A 12933-nucleotide genomic window follows, 5' to 3' on the forward strand; every position below is an offset into this window, starting at 1 on the left:
TTCTCGGGAAAGTGAGCGTATCTGATCGATATGATCTGTATTATACTATACGTAATTATATACTGGGAGTTAAAAGGCCATATTAAAGCCATTCATCTAACAAAGCAATATTGCAATTTGACATTTATTTGACTGTCAATGAATCTACTTAAATAAAGCATTTTTATATTTGACATTTGCGCATATAAAATTAAGTGCGCTATACAAACAAATGTCAAATAGCAATAGCTTTGTTAGATGAATTGCTTCGGTGTGGCCATTTTAACCCGGACGCGATGCTTCTTTGCTGGACACGCAGTGGACAAAATAACCCAACGAGCTAAGCTGCTTATATTCCCGAGCATATTATAAAAAACCCTCAGAGGGATTGTGTCCTTTGATGCATGTTGGAATACACAATTTCATTCACGAAGCAAAATCTAAAAAAAGAGAAATAATACACTGAAGTCTAGAACGCGTGGAATACCTCTAGCTATTTCCCAGAAAGCATCATAAAACTCAGTTAAATCGCCGAGAAAATTTGTATCTCGTGTCCTCGCTCACATATATCGGAGTTAAAATGAAGAATGCATCTTATAAATAGGACGAATTTAGTGTTAAACCGCCTGTGAACGTTGCAGATTGAAAATCTTTTTATGAAGTTTATTTTTCCCTATTTAAGGAATAAATGCCGGCATTTTAAAATAAAGAAAAGGTACCCTTTATTCAACTTATCGAAAAATAAATAAGTAACACAAAATATTAAGATAACTTTTTGCGATTTAGAGTAGAAATGGAAAGTAACTGAACAACTACTACAAACTTACTACTGAGGTACTGAGAAACTTACGAGAAGCGACACGAAAATCTTACAAAACCCAAAAATACAACAAGCATAACGTTAGTTACTATAGAGAAGAAAAATAAAAACATAAATATGAAAAGAAAACACAATTCAATAAATCTACATGACATTGCGTATTTTGTAGTGTTGTATTGTACACGCAACAGCAATAATTCAGCATAAATAATTCACAAGTCTTACCCAAAAGAACAAACACACCAACGTACCTGTACTAGGTATAAATAGGTAGACAATATTCGTAAAATCACTCTCCCGTCCCATATTCAATTTTCATAATGCTAATATCAAATATTAGGGGTTGTCTGTCAAGTTCTTTGTCCTATTTTTTCTCCGTGACCCACAATAATAGTCTTTTGTTTGTTTACAATAAGAGTGTCGCAACCTTATTGTATTGTTCGAATTTATCACGAATTGTCCGCAAAATCAGCATAACAGCCTTGTTGCCCTAGCGCGGGTGACCATCCTTCGCCACAATTTGGGTCGAATATTTTAACGCATTATTGTGAATGTGATTCTATGCGGTTTTATTTTTTAGGGTTTTCAATCATCGTCCTCAACATTATTTTCACATTAGCTTACGTAGGTACAGATTAATATTATTGTTCTTAAGTTACATCTTGAAGAGGCCATCTATTATACTTTTTATCTATGACATTTCCCGCAGATTTCCAACTCTTTTTACGATAATTAAAACACATAATAACGGGTACTTACCGCGTTTAAAGCAGGGATATGAGACTCCCGATCTTTTTACGATATATATCACCTAGTGATTAAACCCACCCTTTCCATCATGCAGTTGATTGAACGAAACTATCTTAGCTTCAGACAATAACACATGTGCATGCGTTTATATTTTATTTATATTTTTGATAAATATCCAAACTTTCCACTTCTAGGTTGCACAAGGTTCATCGTTGAGAAAAGCCCTCTCATTTCACCACGATTTCTCGCCTGCGTAAAATCCGGCCAGTCCCACAAAAATACATAAATATAAACATGCAGAACCTTCCAGATTAAAACACACACACAGTATTGACACGTTACCATACAATGATGAGGCCCACGCATAAAATATAATATGGACATCAATTTTCTAATGGTCAGTCCATTGTGAATTTCCACCTCATATATGTCGTGCAATAATTCAATGAAAATGTTCAAATTAACATTATTATCGGTTTGTTTTATTGCCGTATTTGCATATGACTGCGAATATGATTCCAGCGAGAATCAATTGGTAAGTATTTCTTTTTAATTTTTTATTAACAGTTTATAATTTATGGCTGATTGAGAGGAGGCCTGTGCCCAGCATTGGGACGCATATAGGCTATTTATGTTTATATTTATGTCTTTATTAACAATCCTATATACATTCCCATACCAACAATTTATAATTCATATTTTTCACAATCTGCACTGAAGTAACGTGGCGAAGTTTAGTTATATTTCTTCCAATTGATTTCAATATATATTTTAAGTTTAAGTGCAATAGAGAATATTGTGTTGTATTTTATGTAGGCTGTTTACATTATTTACACAAACTACTTATACACATAATAATAAAGGAATACGTACGCATTGTCAAACACCAAAATATTTTGATTAGAACAAAAAATCGTCGGATTACTATATAAATCTTATATTTTTTTTCTTTTTAGCAGCGAGATTATTATTTCGCTTGGAGTAAAAGAGACAGAGAGATAGTGGGATTATGTCTATTCTTTTTTGTCTCCGGCTAAAAATAGAACGGCAACTCTCCGCTCCCCACCAGCGTCTAGGCTAGGTTTACCTCACCTCCCTCGATCTTACTTTAGTCTTCAATCGTATGACGTCAGACGTCACACACACAGATGCGCGTGTACCATAACGTCAATGTGTAGTGTCTGTGACCGAGGTTTTTTTTATGAAATATCTGGGGCGTGCTCTGGCTTTAATATTACCCCCAGCACCCGCATCTAAATCTGGGTATTTTTGTTTCCTAATTTGCGTAATCAGCCCTGAGTTACCTACCCTGTATTTATTATGCAAACAACGTATCGTTCAAATGTCGGGATCCGTCATTTGAATATTTTTTCTAGCGTTTATCTAGTTTTCACAGGGTCCACATATCCAACCTGAATCTGAAGTTATTGACAGGTCCTATTGTTTATGTATTCTGCTGAGGTGGAGCCGTTTCGGCATACATTAATAACGATTTTTGTTTTTTTAAATAAGTAAAAACATTACGAGTGGTATGCTGAATAGATATTTTTTCTTTTTTTACAGCAGCGCCCGCCATCTAACTTTCCAACCCGAAGTGTTGTAATTAACATTGTCTTTGTTTCTGTATACCACAATCCGATAAGCAAGTAGTCGTTACATGAGCCATATCAGGGGCCTTTGGCGGCTCAATAATAACCCTGATACCAGGGTTGATGAGGTTGGTAATTCGTCCCACAACCCACACGATAGAAGAATCTGATAATTCGTCCGATCATGATCTATGCAGGGGTCTTTCACTTCGGCCGGCAACCCGTTTCACTTTTTAATGGTGCGGCAGAGATAGGAGTTGACGCATGTTTTTATCTAAACGAACACTCCAATATTCTGGATTTCATTCATGTCTAAAAATAAGAGTATGCTTAATATTTTAGAGCATGTTTAAGGGAAAAGACAAGATTTGCATAATCCTCTTTAAAGGTCCACTTTCGTCGACCCTTTTTCAATCAAATGCTTATATAACTACGGAAGTAAAGACGGAGCTTTGACAAAAACTCCTCTGGACTTTTTGTATAACTTTCCTTCTCATTAAGCCCTATACAAACCATTATCTCCCTAGCGTTATCCCGTTTTTCACAGGGTCCTCTTACCCAAGCTAAAGATTTGACAGGTCCAGGTTTTTACAGAAGCGACTGCCTTTCTGACCTTCCGACCCGCATAGGGAATACCAGCCCAATACAGGTTAGGTCACATACCTCCGAAAATGCATTTCTCGAGAATGTAGGTTTCCTCACGATGTTTTCCTTCACCGCTGAGCACGTGATAATCATTTATGATCCAAACACGAAGTCAAAAATAAATTCGACAATTATTGGTTAAGGCCTGTACTGGATTCGAACCTGCGACCTTAAAGTGAGAGACAACCGTTCTACCAACTAGGCTACTACGGCTCTCATACAGTAAGTACCTATACAAAACACAGAAGAAAAAAGACAACGGGCAGTCACTTTTAATACGTAATACTTTTCTCATGTGGGTTGTGAGGTCAATGACCGAGCTCACCAACCCTGGTGTCAAACAGGCCCCTGACATAGCGTGATACAAAGTCCTAAGATGGTCCTAAGTCCTATAATGAACCAACCGTATCAGAGACATTTAGGACATAATAGTTTTCACTCTTTCATTGTGTCCCAAACAATACAATTACCTATACACGGAACAATATACAAAATTAACTCATTTTAACAATATTGCTTAACAAATACACTAAAATCGTATTATTGCTTAACCGCCCGTGTCAAAATCAAAAACCAATATAACATGACCTCCACGCTCTTTCCAATAGCAACTAATTTGTAGTGAACAGGTAAACTGAATAGAGACATGGAGGTCTAATTAGCATGGTCGTGAGTTGCATCATCAACTGTTCACTTATTATGGAAATCGATAGGAACTGGTATTACAAAGTTTAGTGATTGATGCTTATGAAATTAATTATCTTTGTCACATCAATGTTTCCATGAAAAACATAAAGAAATTCACTTATTACGTCTCATTTACGTTAGGGCATCAATCTACATACTTTATTATTTAAAATATTCGCTCTAAGGATACAATCACTTAGGTACTTTGGTAAGGGCGCATTGAAACTACCATTTATATGGATTTATGTTGTTGAGGAGCTCGGTGGCGCAGCGGTAAACGCGCTCGGTCTGCGATTGTTGAAGTTAAGCTACTTTCGCAAAGGCCGGTCATAGGATGGGTGACCACAAAAAGAAATAAAGTTTTCATCTCGAGCTCCTCCGCTCTTTGGAAGGCACGTTAAGCCGTTGGTCCCAGCTGCATTAGCAGTCGTTAATAACCATCAATCTGCACTGGGCCCGCGTGATGGTTTAAGGCCCGATCTCCCTATCCATCCATAGGGAAGGCCCGTGCCCCAGCAGTGGGGACGTTTATGGGCTGATGATGATGATGATGTTGTAGCAAGCGCCCTAAGTGTGTGCTATTAACATACATACGTGCTAAATACAATTCATACATTACACAACCTGACACAAAATAAGTGTAATCTTACCTACTTATAATGAGACTTTGAAAAATGTACAGCCATACACGCTTTTCTATTGTTGGTACTATAGAACCTTGTCGCATTATTATAACATGTTTGATATCAGTGAGACTGGGTTGGATTTTTCAAATAAAGTTTAATGTGACATGGTACTAAAGTGGAGCTATAAAGCCGGTACGGTAAATCTTAGCACATTATATTAACCAAGTGATAATAGTAAAAGTCTGTCGATGGAAAATTCCGCTTGATATCAATCCAGAATCATGGTCTGAATCACCCATCAAAGTTTTCGTTACGATGTCTCTCTGCCCTGTATTTCGTATCAAAACTTTGCCAAAATATTAGCGAGCGAGAGATGTGGACTTATTTTTTTCAAATTATTTATTTATTTATACCATCATCATCATCATAAGCCGTACGACGCCCACTGCTGGGCATAGGCCTCGCCCAAGGATCTCCACGACGATCGGTCCTGCGCTGCCCGCATCCAACGGCTTCCCGCGACCTTCACCAGATCGTCGGTCCACCTTGTAGCGGGCCTACCCACTGAGCGTCGTCCGACACGTGGTCGCCATTCTAGAACCTTTCCGCCCCATCGGCCATCGGTTCTCCTCACTATGTGTCCTGCCCACTGCCACTTCAGCTTTGCAATTTATTTATACATTTTTTATTTATTTAGTTATGCCGACAGCGGACAAGGACATTAGCAAACCAAAGCCCAAGGAATAGTCTAACACCGCCGGCAATATGGCGACTGCCACAAAAGCAAAAAAGTATTAAAAACTGCCGTCGCTAACATACCGGAGGCTTCTGATTACTTATGGTTCAGCTCAGTATTACGGGCACGAATTTCAAAGTACTTAAAAGGTACAATAGACATTTTTCCAACAAAAGGTTTTCTATTTAAAGCTTCTGTCCCTCTTTATTCAGGTTGTTACCTACCTGTCACCTAAGTGACGCCAACTAGGTTTTAATCTGCCTCCAAACGAAATAAATCCCGACTTTCCTACTAAAATATAAGGATGTCCATTACAACATTTCCAGGATAAATTCTATGCAATTTCGTATAAATTGCTTTCATTGTGTCTAGTTCTTATTCTTTATTATCATCATCATCTTACATTATTAAAAGAGACACTGCGCCACCGTATTGACTAAGGATTAATATGTAAAGTTTTGTCACAGAATAAGTAATAATACCACGTATAGAACGGCAACTCTCTGCTCTCCACCAGCGGCTGAGCTAGGTTTACCCCCCCCCCCCCATCCCCTTAGATTTAACTTTAGACTGCGTTTCCATTGACACGGAGAGGAACGGAGATGTGCAGGAATCGACCAATCACCGTGAGGGAGAGAGTGACAGAGCGTCTTCGTTTTTCGCTCTCTCGAACGCTGTGATTGGTCAAATCCGCACATCTCCGCGTCAATGGAAACGCAGCCTTAGTCTTCAATCGTATGGGCATCAGACGTCACACGTGTAATACGTCAATGTGTACCTAGTGACTTTGTATGAAGTATCTGGGGTGTGGTTTTGCGCAAATTTAAGGCTTCTAATGATGACATAGCAGGAAAATTTGTTTTTTTATATACTCTTGGGTCTTTGATAATTAATTTCACGTGATTTCCAGGATCTGTGCCCGGGTAATGGCAATAGGCTCGCCCTCTGTGGGATTTTAAACATAGCTGGCAAAGCGTGGGTGTTTATATTCACTTCTACCTACTCCTATCCTCCTTCAGGGCAGATGCTGTTATCTTGAAAGAATCCGGTATTCCAGGGCCGTAATTTGTATCAACTATGTAATATAATAGCAACTTAGTTGCTATCGTCGTGTCTGTATCTTCTGTCCGTTGCATATACTCAACACTCAAATATTTATTGCATTCCATATGGTCGTAAGGCCCAAATGCCTTTTAAAATCCAAATCCCATTGTTTAACTATTGTGTCTGGAAATCCGGGCGTTACGAGGATATAGTAGTGGGGTGTTACATAGGAATAAGAACTAAACCATAGACAATGGTGGGCACATGAACGTTGAAGGGTTAAGGAAGTGTGTATTAAAACTTGTCATTTAAAAATTCTTCTTCAGAGTAATAGCTCTTTTTAACTAGCATCGTTTTTAGTTTTTACAAAAACTTAAATTAGTTTTAGTTTCATCTTTTAGGTACTTTGGGAGCTTATTAGTCCTCTCTCTCTCTATTTAAGAGCTGCGCTCTTGTTGGTGGAGTAATCGCCATTCCTCTCTTCTTCCCGCCAAAACCTTCACGACACGACCTGCACCTTCTCTTTTATTTGTTTCATAAATGTTATCCTTGGTCTACCCCTTCCTCTTTTTCCTTCTATAATGTTTGTTATAAATGAATCGTGTCGTATCAGGTGGCCAATCATATTTCCTCTCCGGTTCTCTATAGTCTTCAATATGGTTCTCTTCAATATGGTTATTAGTCCTACATAGCCTAAAAATCTCAGACTTCATTTAGTTATGCAAATATCTATGAGAAGCCTTCTCACCGACAGCCAAAACTAAAACGAAGTTAAACGAATGTACAGTAACGACAAGTCAAGTCGCTTATGACTATTAATAGCATTCAATATTTTCACGTTTGTATCTAATCTAATCTAATGTGATCTGTGGCTTAGCAGTGCGTTAATGGGAATGCATCTTGGCTGCCTGGCTACCTGGAAGGTATTCAAGTAACTCGATTTCTATATTGACAGATAGAATCCTGTCCTATGATTGGCTAAATTTTTGACAGTTGTCAGTTTCAACCAATCACAGGATAGGATTTCTACGTCAATATGAAACGGAGTTACACGAAATCTCTGATTATCATAACCACCAATGTATTCCAAACCACATCTATTCTGAAGGGCCGTCTAAACGCATCATTTTATTGAAAGCCGTGAATATTCATAAAAGGACTTTTCCTCTGGGACCTTATCTTATCCTTGAAAGCTTTTAAACTCACCATTACTGATAATCTTGATACTTCTTTTTGTATTACAGTAATATTTCCCTAAACTCAAGTCTCAAAGGCCGTTATTTACTTATTTAAGACTTGTCAATAAATGTTAGAAAAACTTAGGTAGGCACTTGAAAAGCGAGGTGGAATATGAGTGCAAAATCGGTGAGATTTGTCATTAAGGTATAAAATTTTAATATTCCACGACAATTGTATACATTTTTATAGCATTGATGATAGCGCCACAGTCGCACTTAGTGGCAAAATGAAGAACCAAAATTAAAAATAAATTGTTGTGTTCCGTTTTTCACAAGCACTAACATTGGCCCCGATTCCTGCAGACACCGCCTAATTTTATTTTAAGTTATATCCGTCATTTTCATATCCGTCGAAAAGGAAAGGGACGGATGATTCACAGCTCTTAATTTTAGGAAGAATGAGTAAATGAATGAATAACCCGGGCGAATCAAAAGGTACGTCGCTGGTATGCAATCCGTTTGACGTGCTGTCTACTTAACTGTGTCGGGTTAATGACGGATGTAAAATTTTTAGACGGTTGGTTTAGATTTGTGCTTAAAATTGACGTGTATTTCATAAATTTTATGCTTGTCGATTACCCGTCCTTTTCGTTTTCGGCGGATAAGAAAATGACAGATATAACTTAAAATAAAATTAGATGGTATTTACAGGAATTAGCACCATTATGTACTCTATCAAAAAACATCTCTGTCGTAACATAATTTCTATGTATATAATATATGTGACTATATTATATATCTTGTCAAACAAAAAATATTATCTCTTGAAAAAAACTTAGTTTATTTATTGCTCTCATATTGCACGAATATATTACAATGTTGAACTTACGAAATAACAAAATTCTTTATTAGCATGCAACTAATCATTTTCTAAATAAAGTCATTTATCAATTAGCACTAATTAGGTGCAATAAAGTTGATTTATAATCATCTTTATTGCCAAACTCAGAAAAGTTGAGGTTAATTTCGTAAAAGATTTTCAATTCAACGTTTTCTTTTTCATGACAGACGGAAATATATAGGAGTTTCTTGCTGCTTATTAAGTATATTATAATCATGCTTTTCTTACCCATGTCTGACGAAATCGATAGCAACTGATCTTTAAAATTAAAGTTGTAAAATGCTAATACCAAGCGCCTGTTATATGATACTCGTAACTATGGCTCTGTTCTCTCCAATAGGAACGGATGAATAGGCATGGGTATTAGCCAGGTATGTACCAGGGTCTATATATCGTCACTACATAGAGAAAACAACGTAGGTAAGTGCCTTTTCAAAAAGTCACATTCTGATGTTATTTTCTTCAACAAAAAAATTTAACTTTCAATTAAATTCAATCCGGGTAAAAATTTAAACTAGAATCACATCGAAATGTAATTTTTCAAAAAGACGCTTGTGTGGTTACTAAATGTAGAAAACCCGTATGCTAATCACCGAGTAACCTTACTAATCGCTATCGACACTACGTAATCGGCCAGCAAATGCAGCTGAACTAACTCGGCCACAATAGTCGAGGCCGCTGCGCATGCGGCGTTGACAGTCATACATGTTATCCGTTTCACGTATCATTGTGTCCCCAATTTTCAATTGTTTTTTTTTTTTTTTTAATAATTTTAAAAATAGTTTCATTTAAATTATTTTTGCTAGTGTTAAAGTTTTTGGTAACAGCAAAAAGTTTTTTATGAAAATGCGTCTGTTGTGGATTTTGATGCTTGCGGTAACAGTTGCGTTCGCGCAGGATTGTAAAGTGCGCGGGAAAAGGGTAACGTTACAATTTCAACGATAAAGTGCTTAAAAAAGAAATATTTTACTAGTTTTTGTAAAAAATAGTGCTTAGCTACTTAGCATAATTGTGCACTTAGCTAAATGGAAATGTATGTTTTGTTTTAGTGCCTCGACCATGAACAATGTTGTGGTGGATGCTGCGTCGAAGGCGAATGTATGGATAGTAAGTATTATAAGTATACAGGGGTGTTAGTGACATCGTAATGAATACTAAAGGGGATCATTCAGACCATAATTCTGAGTTAATATCAAGTGGAATTTTACGTCGCAAAATTCATGATATTTTTGTGGATTTTAAAATTATTTTCAATTCTATTGCGATGGAAAATTCCACTTAATTAATTCAAAATAATGAACTGAATCATCCCCCTCAGTATTTGTTACGATGTCACTTACACCACAAGTACGCACAGGTAGCCATACAAGTACGTATGGGCCCATAACAGACCATGATTCTGAGTTGATATCAAGTGGAATTAATTTCCTGTCCGAAATTCCTGAAAATTTTAATATTTTTTATTTTTTTCAGTTCCATACTTTTGCGACGCCAAGTTCCATTTGATATCAACTCAGAATCATGGTTGGTTCATCGCTTAGTTTTCGTTACAATGTAACTTATATTTCCTGTTTTTATTACTCCACATACCTACTACTACAAATTTTACATGTTTAATAACAGAGAGTACAATGTCTTCCTCGATATTAAATAAGAGGATCAGTCCTTAATTAAAATATTATCGGCCTACGTTCGTCCTTTCCAATTTCGACCTTTTGTTGTTACAAAATACATTTTCGAAATTGCTTAAACAGACCCGGCCCCCGTCGTCCAGTGGTTGAGCGTTGTGCTCACGATCCGAAGGTCCCGGGTTCGAATCCCGGTGGGGACATATCGCAAAAATCAGTTTGTGATCCCTACTTTGGTTAGGACATTACAGGCTGATCACCTGATTGTCCTAAAGTAAGACGATCCGTGCTTCGGAAGGCACGTTAAGCCGTTGGTCCCGGTTAATACTCACTGATGTAAGTACGTAGTCGTTACATGAGTCATGTCAGGGGTCTTTGGCTCAATAGTAACCTTGACATCAGGGTTGATGGGGTTGGTAATCCACCTCACAACCCACACGAGAAAAAAATAACAGAAACGGGTACCAGAAGCTTGGTATATAATATGATGTGACGAACCTTACATGGTTATAAGTTATCAGCCCATCACCCGTAATGATAGTTCATCATGTTAGCGAATACAAGGAAAAAAGAATTTCTGTGGGGACATGGGTATCACAAAATACACAAACATTACAGGCTGATCACCCATTGATATCCGAAAGTAAGATGATCCGTGATAGAAGAAGATCGGAAAAACAGTAGCTATGCCAGTTGTGGTAATTTTACCCGAACCACGGATTTGTGAAATCGTTAAAATGGCGGTCTAATTCGATGAAAATCATGGGCGAATCCACGGTCATGGATGGCCACGGCCACAATTTTATCTAATTCTCTACGGAGATAGGTTGTCTGCGACATGATGCCTCCCCCCCCCCCTGATTTAAAAGCTGGATGCGCTCCTGTGCGCAATATCAAGAAATATCAGCGATATTGTTTTTGTTTTAGCGAATTTCAACCCCCCTGAACTAATTACCTATAGATGTTGTAGCACCATTTTCGTAGTTAGACAACCTCATCATCAGCCCATTAACGTCCCCACTGCTGGGGCACGGGCCTTCCCTATGGATGGATAGGGAGAACGGGCCTTAAACCATCACGGGGGCCCAGTGCGGATTGATGGTTATTAACGACTGCTAATGCACCCGGGACCAACGGCTTAACATGCCTTCCGAAGCACGGAGGAGCTCGAGATAAAAACTTTTTTTCTTGTGGTCACCCATCCTATGACCGGCCTTTGCGAAAGTTGCTTAACTTCAACAATCGCAGACCGAGCGCGTTTACCGCTGCGCCACCGAGCTCCTCATCCGGGTGTTAGATTTAAGCAGCTGTATGTATTCTGTTTTCTTTACTCTCTTAAAAAAAAATTGTTTTGTATCCTCCGCAGCATATCGAGCGTGCTATTCTCCATTCGACGTATGCCACGAGTACTCCTGCATCGGTGAAGAGACTTGTGTGGTGTTCGTGCCACCACAGTGCCCGGGATGTGAACCCTTACCTATTTGCAAGATATTATAGTTTAGCCTAGGTGCAGCCCACACGAGTTGTGACGGTCAGTTACATCGCAATGTTATCATTTCAACGCATTAAATGCTTCCTTGTTATTTACTATGATTGTGAACTAAGGTCACCGCTCAGACGTTGCAACGGACTTACAACGCATTGTATATGTTGTTAGATAGGTAATCGCACGTATTTGACGAGTTCCTATTTCAAAAAAACTTTTAACTTTCGAAGCGTCTTGTCGAGGCAACCCACAACCCGAGGGCTGGCAGCTACTTTTGTCAAAAGGTTGGTTTAGCTGGGGATGCAAAGGGGAAATGCTACCAGTCTTTTGGGCACTTTGCCTCGGTGTGATGCTTTGGAGATTTTCTTTATGTAGATAACTGTATGTTGTTTTATGAAACACAAAACAACATATACATATACAATAATACATCTACAATATTTTTTTAAAATAAATTAAAATCAATAAAATTATTTCAATCAATCAATCAATAATACTATATTGCACAACAACATATACAAAGGACATAAACATACGAATAAAACATAAGCACAATAGGCGGTTATTTATTAAATTATATATTAAAATAAATTATTGTAGATGAAATTCAACATGCAAAATTGGAAAAACAAATATTTTTTTCTTTATTTTAAATTATGTACATAAGAGATAAGTACAATGCAACCGTTTCTAATGGTCTAATAATATTCTAGTTAATAAAATATGTAGCCATTTTTTAAACCATAACCAAATCTAAACTACTAAGTAGGGACGTTCCTCAAAGTCAATATATATGGCGCTGTATAGTTTTTTCTTCGTTTCACCTTCTAATTTCATAGATAACAGACTCAGATATTTCATCTT

The 12933-nt window shown here is 37.6% G+C and overlaps 1 long non-coding RNA gene across 1 annotated transcript; it reads left to right on the forward strand.

Annotated features, from left to right (window-relative positions):
* Positions 1–9635: 9635 nt before the first annotated feature.
* On the forward strand, positions 9636–12552 carry LOC126372835 (uncharacterized). Its single transcript, XR_007567223.1, has 3 exons — positions 9636–9876; positions 10005–10062; positions 11950–12552. It is a non-coding gene; the product is annotated as an uncharacterized LOC126372835 (long non-coding RNA).
* The last annotated feature ends 381 nt before the right edge of the window (positions 12553–12933 follow it).

This window comes from Pectinophora gossypiella, chromosome 14, assembly GCF_024362695.1.
Source record: "Pectinophora gossypiella chromosome 14, ilPecGoss1.1, whole genome shotgun sequence".
Taxonomy (NCBI): domain Eukaryota; kingdom Metazoa; phylum Arthropoda; class Insecta; order Lepidoptera; family Gelechiidae; genus Pectinophora; species Pectinophora gossypiella.